Raw genomic sequence first — 13480 nt, forward strand, 5'->3', positions numbered from 1 at the left:
AAGCTCCAGGAGTTGATGATAGACAGGGAAGCCTGGCATGCTACAGTCCATAGGGTTACAAAGAGTCATTACTGAGCTGAATCTCCCAGTTCATCCTGTCCCTCTCTTCTCCTTTTGGTATCCATGAATTTGTTCTCTATGTCTGTGTGTCTATTTCTATTTTGCTAATAATTTCATCTGTACCATTTTTTTAGACTGCACATATAAACAATATTATACTATAATTGTTTTTCTCTTCCTTACTTGCTTCACACTGTATGACAGTCTCTAAGTCCATCCATGTCTCTGCAAATGGCACAATTTCATTCCTTTCTATGGCTGAGTAATATTTCAAAAGAAAGATTTCAATGAGCCCAGACTCTTGTATCTTCCCACATATAGAAAAACGCTAAATTCCTTAACTTGAGATACTTGGTTTTCTTTAATAGTAATCTTTTGATGTTTTGACTATGTCACCTTTTCTGTAAAAACTCCTATAAACCATGGCTCCCCACTTACCTCTTTGGATCAGTCTTTCAGAGCTAGCTGAGATGCTGTGTTCCAGGCTCAAGTTCTCAGTTTTGTCCACTGAATAAAACATAACCCTCAACTTTTAGGTTGCATGGGGGTTTTTTAGTCTACATAAGAAGTCACATGAAGTAGCACTAATAATAAAAGGCATCATGTATTGAGATGGAAGGTGTTTGACCTAAGAATGACTTAGGAGGCAGAAGACAGATTTTAAAAATTCTATTGTCACTGCCTCATTATGTGATCTCAGATAAACTACTTCCCATCCCTGGGCCTCAGTTTCCTTATCTGTAAAACTAAAAGAATAAAGGATTTGAGCTATGTGGCAAAGACTACAACTTGACTTTTGCTATTAATTTGTCCCTTCTTTCCTTTTAATAACAGAATATGTGAAGAATCTGTTTTAGCTGAGCACATGACTACCTGGCTAGAGACTGTATATCCCAGCTTCCTTTGGAAATAGGAGTGGCTATGTGACTAAGTTCCAGCAAATGGGATGTGAGAAATGATCTGTATAGTGACTGTTCCCACCTGTATAGACTGTGATAGGGACTTAAGAGTGAGCAGCTGCTTCCACCCTGAAGGAGAGGACCACACCCTAGGAAGGAACAGACTAACCAGAGAAGGAGCCCAGGTCCCTGGATAACCTCAGACAGAACACCCTTCTGACCTTGGACTACCTGCCCTAACACACTTCTGACCTCTGGACTGTTAAGAGGGGATGTTGTTGCTAAGTCGCTAAGCTGCGTCTGACTCTTTGCGACCCCATGGACTATAGCACACCAGGCTCCTCTGTCCTCCCTTATCTCCTGGCTGTTGTTCAGTCACTCAGTTGTGTCCAACTCTTTGCAACCCCATGGACTGCAGCATACCAGGCTTCCCCGTCCTTCCCTGTCCTTCACTGTCTCTTGGAGTTTTCTCACACTCACATCCTTTGAGTCAGTGATGCCATCCAAACATCTCTGTCATCCCCTTCCCCTCCTGCCCTCTATTCAGACTCTTTTCCAATGAGTCAGCTCTTCGCATCAGGTGGCCAAAGTACTGGAGCTTCAACTTCACCATCAGTCCTTCCAGTGAATATTCAGAGTTGATTTCCTTTAGGATTGACTGGTTTGATCAACTGGATTTTGCTCAAATTCATGTCCATTGAACCAGTGATGCTATCTAACCATTTCATCCTCTGCTGCCCTTTTCTCCTTGTCCTTCAATCTTTCCCAGCATCAGGGTCTTTTCCAATGAGTTGACTCTTTGCATCAGGTGGCCAAAGTATTGGAGCTTCATTTTTAGCACCAGTCCTTTCAATGAATATTCAGGGTTGATTTCCATAACATACTATCATAGTTAACCACCATAGTTATCATTGTTTCTTTGGTGCAGCAGTTTAGCCCAGTATTTAACTATTACAGATTGGATGAATGCCAAGACCATCATCTTCCCTTACATCCAGAGCAAATGGACACATAACAGAGGGCCAGCAAAGTGAGAAAATGAATGAACAAATGAATGGGCTTAATGGGTATATCAGGAATGTGATCGAGATAATTCATGAACTGGACTGGCTATGGATAAGCTCATGTCTATGGCTATGGATAAGATCATGTCTAAGTATCCTTCCAATACTAAAATTCTGTCCTAATGCTTCTCAGAACTGAGGTTCATTTGGGAACATGGAAGTGACTGGCATCGTCTTAACTGTCTTCCAAATAAAGGATGGGGAGGGGAGATTCTAAGAGGGATCAAGGAGATATAATGCACACTCACCCCTTCACTCTGCTCTGCCCCCTTTCAGTTATTTATTCATTCACTCAACAAACATGTGCTTGCCTTATGCCAGGCACCAGTGGGTACAGAAATGAACAAGTCCACATGCCAACCCTCACAGGCCAATGCAGAAAAGGGGGCAATGGGTAAAGAAAACCAGAGCTGTGGAAGCTGAAACAGGTTGAAACATGGAGACATCTTAATCTTTGAGTATCTCCAGAGCTGGTCTCTAAAAAAGAACTACCTTTATCCCTACTGACTTCAGCACCATCAGGAGTTCCTGATTTGCTTTGGGGAACTTCATCTGTCTGAGCCAGTTCTCAGAGTGCTCAAGGCATCTTCACTGTAGGTCCACTTCCTTTGCCTGCAGAGTAATTGAGATTGATTAGCAATGAACCTGGAGTTCTGGAGGGATCAAAGTTCCAGCCTGTGAGTGAGAAGAGCTGATTGTGATCAGAACCCACCGTGGCTGTTGGACCACTCGTTCATTACCCAGTCATTCCGCTCACACAGGCTTCCTTTCAATTTCCTCACTGGTGAAATGGGGATAATTTTTCCTGTCTTAGTGTTATAGTGGAAGCTACCAAGGGCTTCCCTGGTAGCTCTGCTGGTAAAAAATTGCCTGCAATGCAGGAGACCTTGGTTCGATTCCTGGGTCGGGAAGATCCCCTGGAGAAGGGAATTGCTACCCACTCCAGTATTCTGGCCTGGAGAACTCCACGGACAGAGGAGACTGGCAGGCTACTGTCCATAAGGTCACAAAGAGTTGGACACGACCAAGAGATTTTCACTTTCATAGTGTTATTGTGAAATTCAAAGCAAAGGACCCAACAGAGGGCCTGCTGTCTACCAAGGGCTCCCATGCAGGTGAATAGATACTGATTTGGTAGCATGAGAAATATTGCTCTAGCCCAGGAGTTCTCAGTCGGGGTGATTCCCACACAGGGGAAATTTGGCAATGTATGGAGACATTTTTGATGGTCATGAATGGTGTGGGGGAAAAGCAGAGCTACTGGCACCTAATGGGCAAGAACCAGGGAAGCTGCTAAACATTCTACCATACACAAGACACCCCCCAAGGAAAAAAAATATCCCTCTCAAACGTCAATGGTGTCAATGCTGGGAGATTGTGCTCTAGTCCATCAAAATACCAACTTCAACGTGACACATTCAAACTCTTGCTAGAGACCTATAGTATGCAATTTACAATGCCACCTTGCATTGGTATTTAATATATAATTATAAAACAATATTTCTATGACTGTCAGCTGGAATTCTGGAAACTTTGTCTCAAAATAGCAGCAGCGCAAGCTTGAGTTCCTTCTATCCACGTATGAATTGCTGCTGGCAGAACCTGATCCAACTTGCTCAGTTCCACTTGATTACTCATCAGGAAACAGCCTCATCTTCTAGTCTGGTCGGCAATTCTGGAGTTTATTTTCTGACTTCAGAGGCATGCAATCCTCATAATCAGAACCATAAGGGGCCTGCTGTGTGGAGAAGGAGTGGGATGTTGATGATGGTGATTACCACTATAAGCTGTGATGATTTGAGTGTTTTTTTCCAGCCAACATTCATTGAGCACTTACTACATTCCAAGCACTAAATGCTAAGTGCTGGGCATTCATGGGAAATAAACTAAATGCTAAGTGCTGGGCACTGAGTGGGAAATAAAATAAACACAGCCCCCATGCTAATTGCACCTCGCTGCTTTCAGATGGCTTTAGCATATATTATTATATTTGCACAAATCTTTGAAATAGGCAGGAATGGGAGTGGCTAGAGGTGAGAAAGTTACACTTACAGACAAGTGCATAATTAGGATTCTAAGTTGCAAACAGCAAAATGAGTCCTAAGTCACATACACATAAAGGGATAGTATTGAAGGATATCTGTTAGCTTACACAATCCCTGGGATGGCCAGAGAATCGAATAGGACATGATGCAGCCAGTAACCAAGATCATAGCTCCCCACTGAGCAGGCTGCAGGCCCAGTCCCACTGCTTCTTGGCACTGGCATTGGAGATGCTGAACAGAAGGTGCAACGTGACCATCAATTTCTCTTCTGAAGCCAATTCTCCTTTAGTTGCTTCTAATTGGTGGGATCTAGGTGACGTCCTTTGTCTTAGCTGCAAGGGAAGCTAGGAAAATTGAATTCTGGTTCTGCATTGCAGAGGTAAGCAGGATTCACAAAGTGGAAATTTCCTTCCCTAAAATAAAAAGCTCATTCAAAAGATAAAGGGCAGGGCTGCCCTGGTGGATCAGTAGTAAAGAATCCACCTGCCAGTGCAAGAGACACAGGTTTAGTCCCCCAATTTGGGAAGATCCCACATGCCACAGAGCAACCAAGCCCATATGCCACAACTGTTGAGCCTGTGCTCTAGGGGTTGGGAGTCACAACTACTGAACACACCCTCCCTGAAGCCAGTGCTCCACACCAAGACAAGATACCACAATGAGAAGCCACAAACAGCAACTGCAGAATCGCTCCCCCGCTCCACAGCTAGAGAAAAGCCCATGCAGCAACAAAGACCCAGCACAGCAAAAACTAAATGAATAAATTCTTTCAAAAAAAGATAATGGGCGGCCACCATAATGACATATGTCCAATCGCAGAGCAACCACGATGCAGAGCCCCAAATCCTGTGTGATAAGCAAGGCATAGACCATTAGTGGATTAAGTAGGTAGATTATTGCAATAATGGCCTCCAACTTGTATTTGCCTTTCTTTATTCCCACCCCCACCAACCTAGTATTATATATCTAGTGAAATTATCCTTTAAAATGAAGGACAAACATGACTTTCTCAAACAAATACTGAGGGAATTCAGACCTGCCCTACAAAAATATGGTGAAAGACGATCTTTGGGGAGAAGGAAAATGTTGTAAGTCAGAAACTTGGATCTATATAAAGGAAGGGAGACGATTAGAGAAGGAACAGTTCAGTTCAGTTCAGTTCAGTCACTCAGTCATGTCCAACTCTTTGCTACCACATGGACTGCAGCACACCAGGCCTCCCTGTCCATCACCAACTCCCGGAGTTTACTCAAACTCATGTCCATTGAGTCGGTGATGAGAGAAAGAACAAATACAGATAAAATACAATCTTTTTTTCTTCTTATTTTTCATTGTTCTGAAAATAATGCTGTTTAAAATAATAAGAGTATCAATGTACTGGGTAATTATCATATGTGGATAATGAGATTAATGACAAGAATATCACAGGTATGGGAGAGAGGAGCTAGGAAGGGAAGACACCAGGGTTCAGGGGTATTACCAGTCCAAGTGCATGTAGCCAGTAAATGAGGGATAGAGAGTCAAACCTTGACCTCTCTGATCTATATTCCATGTTTTTTTCTCTCCATGAGAACCCTAGTTATTCCTCTGGGAATATATGGGAATTAGCTCCAGATCTTCTCTTTTGGGTCCCATTTCTCAATTAAAATTGGGGAAACCTCAAGTTTTTCTTTGTTGTTGGTGACATTTCTCTGAGTCACATACGTAAGTGACAGCACTGGGACCTCCATCTCTGTAAAAGCAGCCCATTTATTGCAAAGACTTAGAAATATCTGAGGTCATCTGGTAGACCCAGGGCTCTAGCCTCGCTGGTTCATCCCTTCTACTCACTAATAATCCCAGTCACCATTTACTAAGTGAAAAATATATGGCAGGGTCTGGACTAAGAATGTGACATGGATGTATTAGCATTTATTCCTGTTGGCCTTATTATCATCCGTGTTTAACCAAACAGGACAGTGTGTCCAGAGAGGTTAGGCAACTCATCTTGATGGGTAGAACCATGTCTTCCACGAAGGTAATATTCAAGTCTACCAGTGGAGGGACCCTGCCCCTATTGCTCTCCTTTTATGCAGGAGAGCCAAAATGGAAACTTTTCAAATGGACAGATAATTTAACCTTTTTGGCACCAACATGGATTTCAGTGCCAGCTCTTACACTTGTGTGGGAATGCCAGCCCAGCACCTCGGAGTCATTCACTGGAAGTAGGAGTCCCTCTGGTGTGAAGGAGGAATCTTCCTACACTGTTGGTAGGAATGTAAATTGGCATAATTGCTATGGAGAAAGCAGTATGGATGTTCCTTTAAAAACTAAAAATAGAGTTACCATGTGATCCAGCAATCTCATCCCAGGGCATATATCTAGACAAAACTATAATTCGAAAAGATACATGCACCCAAGCGTTCATAGCAGCACTATTTACAACAGCCGAGACATGGAAGCAACCTCAAGGTCCAACAAGAGATGAATGGATGAAGATGTGGTGCATGTGTACGATGGAGTACTGCCCAGTCACTTCAGTCCTGTCTGTCTCTCTGTGACCCCATGGACTGTAGCCCGCCATGCTCCTCTGTCCATGGAATTTTCTAGGCAAGAATACTGGAGTGGGTTGCCATATCTTCCTCCAGGAGATCTTCCCAAACCAGGGATTGAAATTCTACGTCCTGTGTCTCCTGCACTGCAGGCAGATTCTTTACCACTAAGATACTCAGCCATAAAAAGAATGAAATAAATGTTGCTTCCATTTTCAGCAACATGGATGGATCTAGAGATTATCATACTAAGTGAAGTAAGTCAGAGAGGAAAAGACAAGTATCATATGGTATCACTTAAACGTGGAATATAAAAATAGTACAAACGAACTGATTTATAAAGCAGAAACAGACTCACAGACATAGAAAACAAACTTAGAGTTGCAAAAGGGGAAGAGGTGGGAGAGGGATAATTTAGGAGTTTTGGATTTGCAGAAACAAACTACTATACACAGAGCACAAGGAACTACATTCAGTATCTGCAATGAACTATAATGGAAAAGAATATGAAAGAGCATATACATATGTAGTTAACGTATAACCTCTTTGTTATAGACCGGAAACTAACACAACAACAACGACAACCAAAAGATATGAGATACACTGTGAGGATGGAATACACAGTTTTGAAAAAAAGAAGTGGTTCTGGTCTTGGGAAGTGAAAAGTATAGCCCCCACACAGGAGAGGGGACCCCACAGGGCTTGCTCTCTCCTGATCCACACAGACTACTCAAGTCCTCAAGGTCAGTCTGAACTGAGTGAGTGAGTGAACCGACGATTCAAGGGCAGGCAAAGCAGGTCTGAATCTGTTTTAGAATCAGTTGTCCTCTGCTATGCCAGGCTCTGTGCGAGCTTCTAAGTGGCCCCTCCACCTTGGCATGTGGTGGGCCATCAAGCTACCTTTTTCAGTTTTGCAGTTGTTCTCTATATATTCTTCAAGATCTTACTACATGCTGCTCAAGGCAAGGCAGGACACAGAAAAAATAATCTCCCTTTGCAGAGTTTACATTCCAAGATGAAAGACAGACAAGAAAGCAAGTTTTTTTAAATTTTTAAACAAAATATTTCACTGGAAGTGACCAGTACTCTGAAGAATTAAAATTGCCCTTAACTCAAACTGAAATAAACTGATTTGGGATGCAGTAACTACCCTCAATCAGAATCTAATAGAAAAGAGTGTGTGTTCTTCTTAGACCAAAGCACGAGGGGCTTCTTCTGCACTGCCCTCCCCACCCCCGCTTTTAGCTGGCCTGGCAAATCATCAACACACCTGCAGCTTGTTAGAACTCCGGGGGCCTCCATCCCAAGGGAGCTAGCACGCAACGTCCCATAATCCTAAAGACGGTTCAGAAACCTAGGAACACTTCCCAGCATCTCAGGCATTATCTTCTAAAAACAAAATGTGGCTGCATGCCACTGCTTCCAAGATTTGTAAGTTGATTCACTGCTAATACTAGAGACAGACACTGCTTCCAAGACTAAAGAGAATTGGAACAGCCAAAGGATTTATTTACAAGAAAAGACAAATGATCTAGCACATGGTACCCCTCCTCTGGAATTCCTTAACCATCAGATTCCTGCATAACAGAGTACTGTTTCCCTGCTGGCCTGAGGACCCATTTCTAGCTCTCATTTGGTTCTGGTAGGCAGATCCAGAGACACTCAAGAGTGGGCAAGAATGCATGGGATGGCTGAGGAATATTTTGCATTACTAAATATTCTTTGCTGGAGAAGACTTGAGAATCCCTTGGACTGCAAGGAGATCAAGTCATTCCTACAGGAAATCAATCCTGAATATTCACTGGAAAGACTGATGCTGAAGCTGAAGCTCCAATATTGTGGAACTTCCCTGACCAGGGATTGAACCCACACGTTTTTTTGGGGAAGCTCTGGATCTTAACCACTGGACCAACAGAGAAGTCCTACAGATTCTTTATATTAGCAACTGGGTCGACATTGAACACTGGAATGGAAAATTTTACAGTATTTCATAAGAATAGTCCATGACACTTCTTCACATTTTCAAAGTAATAAATCCTTTTTCATTGGTTTAAAGTATTTTCATTTTAATTTCTCTTCTATTATAATGCATAATTAGTAATTATTATTAATAATTTATATTCTGTGATAAGTTATATTCTGACTTTCAGTTTAATAATTTTGAATATTCTAGAAGAAAAATATTTTTTAAAACACAAATGAGCAATTTTTAAATTATATTTTATATTCTGTGATAATTTATATTCTGCCTTTTAGTTTAAAACATAATTTTGAATATGATAGAAGAAAAATTTTTTTGAAAACATCCATGAAGAATAATTTTTTTTTTGAGCCTACAGCACCCAGTATTCCCAGGCGGTCTCCCATCCAAGTACTAACCAGGCCCGACTCTGCTTAGCTTCTGAGATTAGACAAGACGGGATGCGTTCAGGGTCGTATGGCCATAGATTAACTTTTTTTTAATTTTACAATTACTTTAATTTGTATTTCTGAGGCAAATACATTCTAAGTTTACTAACTTTGAATATAAATGTTCTCAAAGACCCTTTAGCTCTCTGAGTATGAGTCCAAGTTTTTTCTGGGGATGCCCGGCTCTTATTCCCTGCCTGGGGGGGGCGGCCCTGACAAGCCTCTAGAGTCCAGCTCAGTCATCTCCTTATGTGCAAATAACCCCCAACTGCCCCCCCACCCTTCCCACCCCCCCAGCCCCAACCCCACTTATTGCCCAACCCTGACAAAGTCAAGTGTTCCTCCTCTACCCTCCTGTGGCAGTAGGGCATCCCCTGTTCAGGCAGGACATACGTGGGAAGGGTTTGCCTGAAATATTGGAGAAGGAAGCATTATTGTTCAATGAATTGTCCTTTTCATAGCCCCTTCCTCCTGTCTGCATGATATGCCAATCCCTCCTCCAGCCCCTACAAGGACTAGGAATGTTTCAGTCACCATTTGCCCATTTATTGAGCAATTATGTGCTTATTAGTATAATAAGCATGTTACAAACAATCACTTATTTTAATCATCCTAAAAGATTATTTTTCTTTTTAATATCCAAACAGTAAAGGCTCAGAGACAGATTCATATATTCATTTCTTTGATGAAACTTATCAAGACTCCTATGTAATGGTTGCTATTGGGTGCTAGAAATAAAATGAAGGAAGGAAGTATGTTACAGATAATTTAATGGTGATATGAAGTTGTGTGGTTGTGAAATGATGTCAATGGTGAGTGATTGAGCCCAGCATATCCAGCAGAGGTGGTCAGGCTTTAATCTCTGAGTGTTCAGCCATGTACTAAAATCCACTCCCACCCCCAGGTGAGTCTGCAAATATAAGCAGAGTTTTCCAAACATCTGTGGGACTCTGGAACCAAATTTATATTTAACCACAAAAATGCATTTTTATTATCATTCAAAGGAAGTCACTGATGGCCAAGGAGGGAAAGCAGACATCAGCCATCAATAGAGAATTCCATGAAGACTCTTGCCCCTGACTCTTGCAGGACTTCCGTGGCAAGACTGCCACAAAAATGCATCTGCAACCCTTGTCTGATGATGGAGCCTGAGAAGAGCCCAAGATGCTCCTCAAGCCACCTGACAAATTTACTCAAGGGCTGAGACCAACTGAAGAATCAGCTGAATGAGTGTAACGATGCTAAAAAGCTTTTTGGACTATAACTGATTAACAATGTTGTGATAATTTCAGGTGGACAACAAAAAGACTCAGCCATACGTATACATGTGTCCATTCTCCCCCAAACTCCCCTCCTGTCCTGGCTGCCACATAACATGAGAATTTGGGATGGACATGGACACTCATTATACTTAAAATGGTAATGAAAAAGTCGTACTGTATATAGGACAGGGAGCTCTGCTCGATATTTTGCTTATTTTTGAACAATAGTTCAAGCAGGAAAACATGAAGATTATTCTGAAAAATACCTGACATGTACACAACAGGCAAAGTGTTTTTAAGTGTGCAGATTGATTTTTTTTTTTGCAAAACATGGGACAAAACTGTCATTTTGACAGCAATAGCAACGATAAGAAATCTGTCGCAGGACACACTGCAGGAGTGTGGTATTTACAAAGGCTATTGAGCAAATGTGTTCGATATGTCATTCATTCATGAAATCCAAGGGAGAATAGCAGCAATATTTCTGGACTCAATTGCTGTGCTGGGTGCTCAGGATTCAGCTCGGAGTAATACAGAAGGTGTACAAAAAAGAACAGGAAATGGACAGGGAAGCATGAGAAGCTAGGGGAGAGAACACAGCAAGTGGTTCCTCTTGCCTGGAATCAGAAAATGCTTTGTCAGGGAACAGACAGTCCAACCACCAGAAGTCTGAGCCTCATTGCATTAGGGTTGGGAGCAGGGAATGGTGTTCCAGGCATGTGAATAGTGTGCTCAGAAGCCCAGGCATCATAGAGAAAATGACACGTTTGTGGCACATTTTTATTGGATTGTAACCGATTGACAATGATGTGTTAGTTTCAGGTATATTGCAGTGAGCCGGTTATACATATGCTTATATGCGTGTGTGTGTGTCTCTGTGTGTGTGTTCAGTCACTCAGTCATGTCCAACTCTTTGTGACCCCATGGACTGCAGCCCACCAGGCTCCTCTATCCATGGGATTTCCCAGGCAAGAATACTGGAGTGGGTTGCCATTTCCTCCTCCAGGGGACCTTCTCGACCCAGGGATCGAACCTGCATCTCCTGTGTCTCCTGTATTGCCGGAAGATTCTTTACCACTGAGCCACTGGATCACAACAAACTGGAAAATTCATCAAGAGATGGGAATACCAAACCACCTTATCTGCCTCCTGAGAAATCTGTATGCAGGTCAAGAGCAACAGTTAGAACCAGACATGGAACAACAGACTGGTTCCAACTTGGGAAAGGAGTACATCAAGGCTGTATATTGTCACCCTGCTTATTTAACTTATATGCAGAGTGCATCATGAGAAATGCCAGGCTGGATGAAGCACAAGCTGGAATCAAGATTGCAGGGAGAAATATCAATAACCTCAGATATGCAGATGACACCATCCTTATGGCAGAATGCAAAGAAGAACTAAGGAGCCTCTTAATGAAGGTGAAAGAGGAGAGTAAAAAAGCTGGCTTAGAACTCAACATTCAAAAAATGAGGATCATGGCATCTGGTCCCATCACTTCATGGCAAATAGATGAGGAAACAATGGAAACAGTGACAGATTTTCTTTTCTTAGGCTCTAAAATCACTGCAGATGGTGACTGCAGCCATGTAATTAAAGACAGTTGCTCCTTGGAAGAAAAGCTATGACTAAGCTAGACAGCATATTAAAAAGCAGAGACATTATTAGAGGTCCATCTAGTCAAAGCTATAGTTTTTCCAGTAGTCATGTATGGATATGAGAGTTGGACTATAAAGAAAGCTGAATGCCAAAGAATTGATGCTTTTGAACTGTGGTGTTGGAGAAAACTCTTGAGAGTCCTTTGGACTGCAAGGAGATCCAACCAGTCAATCCTAAAGGAAATCAGTCCTGAATATTCTGATGCTGAAGCTGAAACTCCAAAACTTTGGCCATCAGATGCCAAGAGCCGACTCATTGGAAAAGACCCTGATGCTGGGAAAGATTGAAGGCAAAAGAAGAGGGCGGCAGAGGATGAGGTGGTTGGATGGCATCACTGACTTGATGGACATGAGTTTGAGCAAGCTCTGAGAGTTGGTGATGGACAGGGAAGCCTGGCATGCTGCAGTCCATGGGGTCGCAAAGAGTCGAACACAACTGAGCGACTGAACTGAACCGAACCGAACTGAACTGACTGAGCCACTGGAGAAGCCTATACATACATACATACATATACATATAATTTTTCCCTTATAAGTTATTACAAAATATTGAGCATAGTTTCCTGTGCTATGCAATATGTCCTTGTTGGTTATGTATTTTATATATAGTAGTTTTGTATATGTTAATCCCAAACTCTTAATTTGTCCCTCTCCTCTGCTTTCCTATTTGGTAACCATAAATTTGTTTTCTATGTCTATGGGTCTATTTCTGTTTAGTATATAAGTTTGTTTTTAAGGGGCACGTGTTTTACAAATATGTGACTCCCATGCATAAGAGGTTATTGTTAATAGTGTAGTTGTTGAGAAAGTCTTGATTACTTTCCATATATCTTCTGGTTCATTTTTCAAGACTAATTCTGTAGATGTAGGAGGCCCAGCTGCTGTTGAAAGCTCTGCTGAACAGATGAATAAGAAAATAATAAGAATGCAGAGATTTAGTTGAAACAGAATTAGGAAGACCTAAAAGTAACAGGCGTGAAATCAGCATGACCTACCTGGAAATGTATGCGATACTCCTCCATAATTTTGTAATATCTTTAGGGTCTTACATCTCCTGTGCATCAGTGAATTCAGTCCAGTGTGAAAAATAATCTGAAAGTCTATGGTGAGTAATACAGTCTATGTGCGTGTATTTGGCATATTTGGATACCCCCAGCCAATGAAGGTGAGGAGCAAACGGTGAGGAGCATCAGCTCTGGGACCCAGAAGATCTAGGCTTTATTACCAGCCTGCAGGCATATTCTGTCTGAGCCACCAAGGAAGCCCTCCAGCAGCAGCATATTTTTGGCAAGACATGTGACTCCTTTGAACCTAAGAGCCTCAAGAGTAAAATGAGGATTTATACCCAACTCTTGGGATGTTTGCTCAGAAAGTATTGAGAGCTACAGCTAAAAATGCTCCGAACCCATTTCTGCCCTCCTTACCTTCCTGATTCTGTGCCTTAAGCTAGCCGCCCTCTCAGAAACTATGGCCTTTTCATGAAGGGAAAAAGGAACTATTCAAAGAAAAAAGAAAAAAACCATAGTAGGTCACACTTAACACGAATCTTCGT

General features: G+C 42.0%; 1 pseudogene; it reads right to left on the minus strand.

Moving 5' to 3' along the window:
- Positions 1-8929: 8929 nt before the first annotated feature.
- Positions 8930-9048, minus strand: LOC139183737 (5S ribosomal RNA; annotated as a pseudogene).
- Between the last annotated feature and the right edge of the window lie 4432 nt (positions 9049-13480).

The sequence above is a fragment of the Bos indicus genome, chromosome 6 (genome assembly GCF_029378745.1).
Source record: "Bos indicus isolate NIAB-ARS_2022 breed Sahiwal x Tharparkar chromosome 6, NIAB-ARS_B.indTharparkar_mat_pri_1.0, whole genome shotgun sequence".
Classification (NCBI taxonomy): domain Eukaryota; kingdom Metazoa; phylum Chordata; class Mammalia; order Artiodactyla; family Bovidae; genus Bos; species Bos indicus.